This window comes from Dreissena polymorpha, chromosome 11 (assembly GCF_020536995.1).
Source record: "Dreissena polymorpha isolate Duluth1 chromosome 11, UMN_Dpol_1.0, whole genome shotgun sequence".
Lineage (NCBI taxonomy): Eukaryota > Metazoa > Mollusca > Bivalvia > Myida > Dreissenidae > Dreissena > Dreissena polymorpha.
In genome coordinates, this window is record NC_068365.1 from 69,757,749 (window position 1) to 69,771,038 (window position 13,290).

Genomic DNA, 13,290 nt, shown 5'->3' on the forward strand with positions numbered 1-13,290 from the left:
CAAGAATTTCGTTAACTTGCATAGTTTCGTCTCTGAAAACAAACACCTTAACTGTGAAATAGCAAACGATGTAACTCAAGAAAGTGGGAAATTATTGTTCTTTTTCTATATTTTTTAAAACAGAACACCAAATATAAGAATAAATCAATTAACGCTGGGATCACCGCCTTTGAGCGGTCAGTGCAAAGGATTTGGGGTTTTGGACCAGTTTGAGGGCTAGCCAAACATCACAACCAGAATTCATCACAAAACAAACACGCCTCTAATCCATATGGGCCGTGTTCTGTGAAAAGGAAGTTTTATGCATGTGCGTAAAGTGCCGCAAAGGCTAATCCGGGCCGACCCTTTCTGCTTTTATGATATTTTAAAGTATCTTCTTAGCAAAAATCCAATTTGGGCGGAAAGTGTCACCCCTGATAAGCATGTGCAGACTGCACAGGCTTATCTGGGACGGCACTTAACGCACATGCATTAAACCCCATTTTCACAGAGCACGGCCCATATACATATGCAGACAGAAAGTAACCAGTGTAACCAGTGTTTGGTGTCTTCTGTGGGGAGATAACACTCCCACAGTGGGGATCGAACCAAAGTCCTTTCGGTCACTAGATGGACACCATATCCATGGCGCAACGTTTGCAACAGATATTGAGTCACTGTATATATAAAACGGTTTTGTACAAGAAACCTTCTGTCGAAACATATACTTGAATAAGTTTACTTTAAGAAAATATGCTAACGTTCAAAAGAAAATGTATGATGTGATCCACGAAGCGTTACATTGTCAATTAAAATGTCGTGTTGTTTTACTTCCGTTAAATATGTACGGATATGGTATTTAAACGTTATTGGTGATATATAACTAGTGTCAGCATGCGACTTCCTTGTGTTAATTCAACTTTATTAAGACCCTGACCGTTATCTGTGTCCTATATAAATATACTATACACAAATAGTCGATTCGATAAACAACAGCCGTTCGTTCTTTGCATTTAAATCCCTTATAGGTCGGGCATCCTCTAATGACCAATTTAACCAGCCATTTGCTATACAGTATCATGCGTAGGCGGCCGGTTAAAAACTTCAGGTTGAAACACAAATGTCTATGAGCCTACTCTATCATATTGCAACAGTGTGAGCAAGGACACTGACACTTAATAAAAGTCAGATCTTCAAAGTTCACATTGAGCCATACAGATTAGATACACTTTGAAAATACATGTATATCGCTGACTTAATATTGCAATGCCATATCGGCTTTTTATATAAACACAAAGTAAACATTCAGATGCATTATCAAAGAAGAAACCATATTGAAGCAAATGGGACTTTATTTATGGCAAGAAATATGTTATCAAACAGTAAGGCAAACAAAAAATAGTATTACTAGACAAGTCAAACTAATACAAAATACACACCAAGGTAACCGCTTTGAAACTGTCATTGCATAGTAGTTGAGCTGGAAACCGGATTAAAGGAGACTCTAAATCTCGCTTTGGCACACTTGGTTGTTAATTAAACATTTAAGTGTTAATTATGATTCACCTCATAGCATCGCCATTCAATTTAAATAGCAATGATCCCGATGTTCATTTTTTTTTATTATTCCTAATATATAACGACATACAACTAATGAAAAGTTAGATGAAATGCAGGCCAACAGAATGACACTTTTTGTAGACACGATGGTATACAATTTAAAGACGTATCAACTACCTTTTGTCCGCAATGTGTTTAGGTTTACCTGTTCCCTAGGTTTATCGAAACTCGCTGATAGCACTTATAATATGCATTCATCATTTTATTCATCACAGGTCATTTTATTATTTGGCTGCGATAGTGCGTACGCAATTTAAACCGATATTTATGTACACAAGTGGACTTTGTTTTAAGACGGTACATTAAACGCGAACTTTGAATCTTAAACGCTTTTAACTGACATACAAGTGTGGTTTAGGCGATGCGAGGATCGCATATAACAAATACCAAATACCAACGGAAAAACGATAAGGGCCCGATGTCATTGCGGAGGCCCAATACATGTTTGCTAGCTGCGATTATGCACGCGCGTATTATTCAAATGCAATGACCGTATATACGTGCATGTTTAGATATGTATGAATCACCTCCAAAACTATCATATTATATTTTAACACAGTTCCATATTTTGGAAAATAAAAATAAAAAAACACACACTATGTATAAATGCGTTATGATTTATGTGTGGGTTTTACAGGAATAATTAATGTTCAATGGCGAAACTCGTATTTAAAATTGGAGAAGTTTACCGCACGTTTCCAAAAATTCTGTTGCAATGCATGTCAAAATTTAGGATAATAATCACCGATTTTCATTCAAAGACATAAACTGAAACGTCATTTTGTTTATTAAATATATTTTCTCTTCGGCAAAAACTACATGATCGACGAATGCCATTGCCTGTTTAATTGTAAGACTAATAATAATGGGGCTATACAGAAAATATTGAGAACGATCCCAGAGCGGGGATCGAATTAGGGACCTTCAAGTCACGAGACAGACATTATGTTTAATACGACAACGCTCCTTGTTTAATGTCGTAAATTATTTATTGAGCTTCACGTTAACTTACCACGCTAAAACACACATATCTAAATACATAAATTTTTAATAAAATTAAAGTTTACCAGCACCAGCAGGAAAGAAAACATATACAATCAAAAAATCAATTTGCCAAACCGTGCAAAACACGCGACCAAACCCTACAAATAAAACAGACGGAACACAATGAAATAAACTGGGGAAATCAATTCACGTCAGTGTATTTTTTAAGATATGAACCTTCAATCAAAACAAAATTGCTACGACGGAGCAATAAGTACATTAAAATCAATGTGTCAACAAACAATACATTATTACAAAATAATCACTTATTTATATGTCCAACCCTCGCTATGTATAATATAAATAGAATCCTGCCTTAAAAATGTATATGTGCAGTGTTGCTGTAATAAAGATCTTTAGAAATGAACTTTGTAAAAAGTCTAATTTAAAATGTTTTCCCCTTGACAGAGGCTACAGTTTGCAGAAATGTATCTACCGCTTTAAGGTGGAGACACAATCTCTATCACGCGATACTCTTTTGATATTTACAAGAGCATTTTATCGGTCGATATAAAATGTGTACGTGCAAAGAGACATGTTTATATTGAATATGCATATATAAAAGGACTGAAATATAACATCAGCGTAACAATTGTTTTTCCAAATACTTATTTGCATTCCAACTTGAAGAGTTTTGAAATTGGGTTTTGAAATGAACAACAAGAAACATGTTCAACATGATCACATTACGACAGAGCGTATATTGATATAATGACCTCAGCGCCATTGATTAAAAATGTCTTGCATGCTATAGACAAACGCGTTATTTTCATAATTATTGCTCTGCTTTTGCATATCATATTTTATATTGATAACAATTTTTTGTCCATAACCTTTATTTCATCTAAAGATGTTTAACAGAGTCAACGAATTCTTCCGGTTTTTGGTTTTGAGTAGTATTTAAACTTAGCATACATGTCAAAAGCCTGTCTACAAGCGCATGCGCGCACGCTAATTATTAATCGTAATTAAATCATATGATTGTATATGTGATATCAATCGAATTCCATTTGAGTATAGCATGCACACTTACAAGCACACATATTATAAATTAAGGGCAAAGACGATAGCTACGCATATAGGTGATAGCAAAATGGCATCATCATGCCCCTACCTTGTGATATTATGTATGAATAGTCAGCTCGATAAACGACATTCAGCCGTTTGGACTTTGTAATTTAAATCATCATGCGTCTACCTTGTGATATTATGTATGAATTGTCAGCTCGATAAACGACATTCAGCCGTTTGGACTTTGTAATTTAATACACATATTGACCGGCCATCCTCTGGTGACCTTATATACGATGTATTTCCCCCATTTTGACTTGCTATACAGTTACATGATTTGAAGACCGGTAAAATGCATGCAATTATAGCATGTACTCAATTGAAAGTTGTTAGAAAGGTTGCAATACAAATGCGTATAGTATATGATTGTGACAAAATGTGAACACGGGCTATTACATTTACTCAATATCAAACTATCGAAGTACATTTTGGCTAGACGGATAAACTAGTTGTAAGGCATGTAGCAATTTATCCATGGCTAGATGCCTATTGCCAGTCAGTGATAGTTTTGTTTCAGCTTATATACCGCTTACAAGTTCTCATTTAATCGATGAAATGCAGACGAACTTAATACAATTTGTTTGACTAAGAAGCAAAACATCTAACAGATGTATGAACTACCATTCGTCCTCGACGTGTTCATAGACTTACCGATATTTGATGTTAACAGTTATTATCTGCATTTATCATATATTTAGAACATCCCGATTTAATCATATGACGGCGGTATGGGGTATGTATGCAACTGACACCGATATTCATGTATTTAAGTTGACTTTGTTTTAGGACGGTTCACTTAATAAACACGGACTAGATATCGTAAACGCTAATAGTTTGGTAAACAGACTGTTTGACTAAATTATAGAATGTTGTCTTATTTCGAATTGCGCGTGAACAATTGATCAAGTGTTAATTACTGGTTGCAGTCTTTGTATTGTTCGACGTTTAAGCAGTATCTGATTATTATGCCTGAGTGGAATACGCAATCAAACTAAGATTGTTTTAAATTGTAAGTGTCATGCTCGTACCATGACGCTATAATACAGATACTTGCAACAACTTGAAATTTCAATTTCACTTTATATTTGCATCATACACTATTGACAGTACATGTAACTGTAACTTAAGTAAATTAGAGTTCTTTGAAAACCGTGAAAGGAGTTGTGTTGTATTTACTTTCTAATTCGTAAGGGCCGCGAACAAAGATCAGGAACATAAAGCATAATAAATAGTGAAAATGCTTGAATAATTATATAACATTTCTAGTAGATGCAAGTCTCTAATGAAGCGCTGTTCGGTCCGTGAACTATTTTGTTATTGAGATATAAATTATTATTGTTACCCAGAGTTCAGGGGGAATATTAAGACTGTATATGTATTTTACAGCGGACAGTGTCGTCACTGATAAGTGCAGTTTGAACAGACTAATCTTTACGATACTTTTCGTGCACGCGTTAAGCCCCGTTTTCCAAGAGCGAGGCTCAACTGTGTACATTGTACGTTGTCACCTCAGAAGGACAACATTTCTAAACTACAATTCAAATAGGAATGTATTGAGCAATATCCACAGAACACACGCAATTTTAGACAAACTGCACATACTGTGAACACATTTACACTGGATATTTGTCAGAATTAAATTTCGTGGTTAAACAACAATTATGGACGCTTAAACTCAGTGAATTATAATCAACCCGCCTTCCACCGGAACCCCCCCCCCCCTTAATAAAAACAACATAAAGCACATAAAAAAAACACAACATCCATTAACAACATCTTATTGTTGCGATCTTACATTTGAGGATCGGTAAACCCACGAAATTAATGCAAAAAGAGTTTAAAGAACTTGTTCATGTCACAGGTTTATCACACTTTTACAGAACCTGTTCATGTCACAGAATAATTACGATTTTACATTTATAATAATAAAAATTAATTTTAATAATAATTCGAACAACAAAATCATTATTAGCGTTCTACAATTGATACTTAGTGAACACAGATCATATGGAGTATACTTCTTGAAATACCCCCACAAAAAAAACACATGTGAAGCACAACGTTTCAAGAGCTGTCAAACAAGCTTTCGACAAGAAAAAGCAGACCGCGCTAGCAGGCGCCTACACGTAAAAATTGCGTTATTTCCGGTGCAAATGACGCCTAACGCTGCCAAAGTTTGTACATCATCTGCATCTGTTCGCACGCGTAAGATTCGTAGTTCGGCACGCAGTACCCGTAACGGTCACTCAGGAGGAAATTTCCGCCGCCGGAAAGCCTGATGCAGCAGAGCGGCGCGTTTGAACCGTATTCCGTATCGCGCGCGCAGCAGGAGTCTCGGTAGAAGCCGCAGATCTTTCCAAGCTTGAAGCAGTTCTTGTTATGGAAGTCGCGCACAGCAACAGCCGGTTCCGATTTTTGGCCTTGTGCTAGTGACCTCTCATTTTCCATTCAGACTCGTTCTGAATTCAGAGCCGCGTTCGCCCGACTTCCGTTGCGCTGCTGTCTATTCTTCACGACGTCTCGGAAGTTGATCAATTTCTTGAGGGTTTCCACGAGATGTTTATTCGTGTCGCCAGTGGCCAGGATGTTCTCAATTATTCTTATCGCTGCATCGAGAGCAGTCGTATCCGGGCCACTGCCATTGCCGGAAATGGCGCCGGAGAAGGCTCTAGTCATACCGTCGGCATGAAGGGAACCTCCGTCTCGCAGTGAGCTGGAATACAAAGTTACATGTTGAAAAGGTTCCTTTTCTGATTCTTGGAGTGTGTTTTTGAATTAAATACAAAATGTGTTTGAAAACGAGTATGCATACATAAGTTTAAACATATTCATTTTGCTCGATACCATGGAAAGCATAAGGCTTATTTGAAACGCTTCCACGTCCGTTTCTTGGGGCTATAACCAGTATTTGGTGTCTATGGGGGAAATCCACATTAGGAATCGAACCATTGACCGACTGATCGCGGACACCATATCTACTACACCACTACAACCTATATGCATATAAATTTGTTATATGCTATAGTTTACACCCATGTCTCATACGCCGCGATTCCAACAAATCGCCTTAACATGCTGAATGATATTTATTAAATTTCTAGGACAAAATTTGGTGTTGAATAAGACAGACAATAAACGATTTAAACGGATACATTTGTTTGTTTCTGTTTATTTTTTTTTAATTTGATGATTATCTCGGTATGATAAGTCTTACAGTTATGTAAATTAATGATATTATTTATACTTAATAATTGCATGACCTAAAATCAGCTACGAGCTATTAGAGAAAATTGTGATTGAATTACCGTATCTAACTACAATATTCTTACAATATCTTATATAACTACAATGAATATAGAACTACTCCGCTATTTGACTATTTACACATGTTGATAATTAAAGACACGAGTGACAATGAATATACTATACCTTTTCAGTAACTTCAATAAAGATTTCACGCTTTCTTCGGAGTCTTATCCGCAGACACGTGGCCTAAAACTAAACAAATAATTAAGCCTCGTTATTTGAAAACTTGGCTAAATGCACGTGCGAAATGTTACATATAAGATCAGCCTTTGAAGTCCGCACAGTCTCATCAAACACGACACTAAACACCACGACTGGATATCCGTTTAAGGCAAACCTTCTTTAAATGAAAACGACGTACACACATAAAGTGCGGTCTCTGATTAGCCTGTGCGGACAACACATGCTAATATTGATCGACTCCCTTTCGCATATGCATTAAGCCCCGTTTTCCCAGAACGCAGCTCAATTTCATCACACGAATAGGACATATCAGACAAATACTGTAGACTTCAAAACTCTAAGTAATCTAATAAAGTCATCGCATTTAATAATGCATTTTTAAAGCCATTCGTTAATCTTAAATTTATGTTAGTGTAACAAGTTGTCTATGTGTTTTAATTTTCAGAACAAAAGTGTTAGTTGTTGATTGGGTATTTACAGTTCTTTAATTTGTTATTTAACTATTCGAATGATGTAATATCGATTTGACAATAATAAACTCCAAAATGATTTTTCAGTAATTAAAAACATACAAGGGTAAAACTCTCCATGATTAAAACATCCACAAGCAAACAATTACGCTACGCTTTAATGTAAATCTATAAATTAAATTATAAATCGGCAAGAATGTCCCTATCTACAGGCAAAACAGTTTTGTGTACGTTCTATATGTTTGATGATGGCATTCTGCATAACTCTTTTTTTATAATTGACACCATTTAAATATGGCGTACTGAATTGTTTTTAACATAAATGCCAATGTCAACAAAATAAAAGCTGGCTTAATAAGTAAACTAAAAACTTTTGTACGAATTCACAACAATTAAATCTACATTCTCGACCCATCGGTATATTCGAAAGGTTTGCATACTCTGTTTAAACTTTAAATACAATTATTTGGAAAACAAAACACATTGCATTCGAAGAACATTAACGTTATTATCAGCACAGAACACGCGCTCATTGGCTTTGATAACTTGTTTGTTGCGCCCTAATACTCAAATATTTCTATTCAGTTTGATAAAAAAATATATTTACTCAACATCTTATCTCTTTTTAACATCGTGTTTTTATAATATGAGCTAATATAACTTCTCACGATTATATAGAAATGTATCGTGATTGCGTGTTCACGCGCAAACATGATTAGATTTTTGTACATAACCGGAAGGCAAAATGTATCCTTATTTGCAAATATTACCAATTAAAATATTTTCGTAACTGATAAACAGACAAATATCGTTTGGCGGAATGTACTTATTCATTTTAAAATATTCAATAAATATTATTTACGTATGCCGATCAAAAATCTACGTGACCTGAAAAACGCAGCGATTTTGAGAATTGAAAAATGTCTCATACATTTGTTTAATTGATTTCCTTAAAGCCACACAACTTAATTGGCATAGTAAATTTAAATACATTATAAATAATAAACATATGTTAACTATGCCAAGTAGAATGTATATATAGTGATTGCAAGATAGAAATCCGTCTTTTTGCGCTTCAAAACTTAAAAACACTCGCGTTTGTCAAAATGGACATATACGTATAGAAATCCTACTTTCGGTTTTATAAGCGGTACCGTTTGAAAAATAAAAAAAATCTTGCTAACTTGGCTATAGATTAAATTCTATCTATGCCAATTATAAAAAAAAAATAAAAAAATAATATTGTGATTATGCATTTATATAATGGTTAGAGGCATTAATGAACAAATTAAATATCAACAAAAAGAAGTGAAAAAAGCGATCAGGGGAGAGAAAACGTCCACCAATAGTTATTGTAGCACCAAAATACAAACTAAATCAACGGTTGATACTGGTCTTAATGACACACAGTCACAAGAAAGCAAAAATTACCCAAACAGCAATCTGTTCCAAATCAGAAACGGGACACATGAAATGTATTCGTTCAAAAGGCCCAAGTGAAACAAAACCGAATAAAACTCCTGAGAAAAATAGCACAACTACAATTCTCAATCCAGAAAAAGAATCTATCTGCTCAGATACAAAATCCATATCTTCAAAAAACGAGCGTACCCCGGGCACAAAGATGTCTTACCGAGAGGTCGTAATCAACGGGGCTACAAAAACAACACTGATGAAGGAACACGAAACATCACTTATTCGCACAATGAAAATTTTAATAAAAACAGTGAAAGACCTGATTGTCAAATCAAACCAAAAACAAGACGTTTTGCAAAATTTAAAAACAGATGGGAGTACAAGAAATTTCAGAAAAGAAAGAAACACATTCAGCAGGATAAGGAAACAGTTTTTAATTTACCAGACCGTATATTATCAGACACTGAATACATTCTTTTAGGAAAAGGTTTAGGCGTTTGTCCTCGTATAAAATCTCATGATAAAGTTAAATTAGCGGAAGACGTTTTTCTTTTTACCAGAAGATTACGTTTAAAAGAATATTTTGCCGACCTTAATAAAACAGATATACACAATACTACTGAAAATGATGATTATATACACCTGCCGTTTTTTAACAAGATACCATCTACATTTACACCTCCTAGTGGAAGAGACATATATCTTGATTTTTACATAGAAGCCATTACAAATGAAATTCTACATAATGATAAGAAGAAACGGTTCCGACCAAATATCTCCAAAGACCAACTACAAGCCTTGAAAAATTTAGCACATGACCCTAATATTGTTATTAAAAAAGCCGACAAGTCAAATACTATTGTAGTAATGAATAAAAATAAATATATTGAACAAGTTACTCGTCAATTAAACGATGAGCAATTCTACAAAAAAGTGAACAACAACCAACACAAGTCAGCGGATGAAAATATCCAAAAATGTTTTGAATATCCGTCTTTTTTCGCTTTAAAACTTCAAAGTAATCGCGTGTGTCGAAATGGACGTATGCGAATATAAATTCTACTTTCGGTTGTAAAAGCGGTACCGTTTAAAAAATAATAAATTTCTCGCTTACTAGGCTATAAATGTAATGACACTTTTGCACACTTTCAAATTGCATCTATATGTATTGATTGACATGTATTTAATTTCAAGGTCAGAGGCTTTAATTAAACTTGATAATGTCGGCCAATTCGGAAGCTACTGCATCAACATATATAACGTGACGTTCGTATATGGAACGCCTTAACTGTCTTATAATGCCAAAACTTGTGATATTACGTCAATTTGACTTTGCATGAATGCCTCTTACCATTATATAAATGCATAATCACAATATATAAATACAAGATTTGAATATTTATAAAATCAAATCAATAATATATAAAGATATATAGATAAAATGTAAAAATAGACAGATACGAATGTTTTATACACAAACAATCTTTCATTGTATAAAGGCATTACTTCTTTATATGAAGGCAAATATAAATTTATATGAACATAAATCATTATGTAATAATGGTAACGAATATGTTATCATTATATATAGGCATAACTTGTTTATACAAAGGCATAATGCCTTTATATAAACATAAATCGTATTAATTTAAACACATGTCGTCTTTATATGCAAATACAATTTGAAAATACGTTAAAAATCTTTAATAAATTTAGGTTAATATGTTATCTCAACACGTAAATATAAATTTATAGTGCATAAAGATTTAAATGTTTTTTTATGATTCTAAAAAGTTGTTTTGTTAAGATAATTACGTCATTATATAAATCCATACTGTGTTAAAATGCTGATGATCATCGATATTAATAACATTAATACACAATTTTGTAAGCAATATATATAATCTTGATAACTAAAGATAACATTAAATATACGAAGCATGTATTACACACGGGAGAAAATTTGTTTTGCATCATTTCACAACGATTTGATACTTGAGCGACTTGGAGTGGAATAAGGAGTGACACGGCGCTTCAGACAGGAGAAGATAAATTTCACTCTTCCGTATTAGTATTATAATGATGAAAGCATTGTATCTGCATCTCTCAATGTTTTATGTACATATAGTGATCTTGTATATTTATTACATAACGTTTTATGTTCATATAATGATAGTTTGTCTTCATATAAAGAAATAATGCTTTTATACAATGGAAGATTAAATGTGTATAATACACTCGTATATGTCTGTTTTTACAGTGTATCTATATATCTTATATTATAATATCTATATTATCTCTAAATATTCAAATTATGTATTTATATATTGTGATTATGCATGTATATATTATGGTTACATGCATTAATGTACAGTCAGATTGACGTCATTTTACAAGTTTTTTTATTGTGAGACAGTGACGGCGTTCCATATCCGTACGTTATTGCCATCTGTTTACAGATGTGTAAGCACATTCCTCCATCTGCAAATACTAAGATATATACTCCGCGGACGAAATAAATGATTGTCAAAGTCGCCGTGGTGTCATGGATATGGTGTCCGCTTTGTGACCTGCTTCGTATCGGTGTTGGGATCAATCTTCATTGTGGGAGAGTTCCCCGAAAAGCACGAAGTACTGGCTCTAGACCCAGGATACGGAATAGAGGGCGTTTCAAATAAGTAGAACTCATTTTAAATGTAATCGAGCTAAAATAAGGTTTAAACTAAACAAATATTATTTCTATCGATGCAGCCAGTCAAATTTCAACAGATCTGTCATGAACCAAAATTAAACGTTTACATCAAAATAGATTAGATTGCGAAATAGACGCAAATACTTTTTGCACGTGCTAATCAGGTACTACACACATGCATTTAAACCCGTTTGCGTATATTGCGACTCGATTAGTTTTAACAGTCTAGATTTTTGCTTAAAAAGGGAGCCAATTATGTATAAAGTAGTATCAATACAGACGACCAAGGTAACTGCAATGAGTTTATGTGACACTGGTTTGGCTACATGCGCTTTTCGCTGGTCTGCGATATATTATGTTTATTATATTCACTGTCGGTGACAAACATATAGTTATATTTAGGCGTGTAATATTTCATTGTAATTGTGTACAGCGCCCAACTATAAGTCTCCGATTTTAATCAGGATAAAATCCTTGCTTAATTTAAGTCTTTAACGGGACGGTTCACGGACTAACTAATTGACACATTGCATAGGCCTATCTTGGGCTAGACTAAACTAACTTACATTTAAGCCCGTTTTCCCTTCGCAAGTTTCAGTAAAATTTGTCAAGTTGAAAAATGTAATGGAATTCATTAAAACATATTTATATCTATATTAAAAGCCTATTTCAAAACGCAGGTTTTTGATTAAACGTATTTAGTTTACTTTAAACTTATTCATTTTAGCTCAATTGCATCGAAAGCTTAAGGCTTATATAAACGCTCTCGAGTCCGTTTCCTGGGCCTAGAACCAGTACTTGGTGTCTTCGGGGGATATCTAAAGAACGCTCCCACGGTGGGGGTCGAACCCATGACCTCCCGGTCGTTAGGCGGACACCATAACCATAACACCACGGCGACCTTATGATTAAACGTATTTATTTGGTAACAAGCTCACAAACGCATTTAAAACGACGCCATTGTTACTTGTGCATGCTTGTAGAGCGTATAAATATATATGTATGTGTGCCACAATGAAATATGTGTGATCAACACATCACTCTCTGTGTCACGCAATCAATATATGTATTACACACATCAATCAATGTTTTACACAAATCAAACTATGTGTTCTTAATACCAATCCGTATATCAATTCCTATTTGATTGTTTCCACATATCAATCACTGCGTTTTTGGCTAACATTGCTGGTCATACGTTAAATTTCCAACTTGTTGTCGCAGATAATTGTCACATCCATCTCTAGCAATTATCTATATCGTATATACTCATAGAAGCTCAAAGCATTGAAAAGTAATAACATCCATCTATTGTTCTCGTACGTGAACTCCACTCTTGTTACCTTATTCGAACTGTATATATTTCCTATGCTCACATCTGCCAAGCTAAAACATTTAATGGTTTACTTAACAAAATATATAAGCGGCGATCTGTAAAAAAGGGGTTTAATGCATGTCGTCCCAGATTAGGTTGTGCAGTCCGCACAGGCTAATCAGGAACGACACTTT

At 34.3% G+C, this 13,290-nt stretch overlaps 1 long non-coding RNA gene across 1 annotated transcript; it reads right to left on the reverse strand.

The window, feature by feature from the left end:
• Window positions 1–2,633: 2,633 nt before the first annotated feature.
• On the reverse strand, window positions 2,634–10,994 carry LOC127850268 (uncharacterized). Its single transcript, XR_008035185.1, has 3 exons — window positions 10,905–10,994; window positions 7,144–7,212; window positions 2,634–6,427 (listed from the first exon to the last, which is right to left on the reverse strand). It is a non-coding gene; the product is annotated as an uncharacterized LOC127850268 (long non-coding RNA).
• Window positions 10,995–13,290: the final 2,296 nt, after the last annotated feature.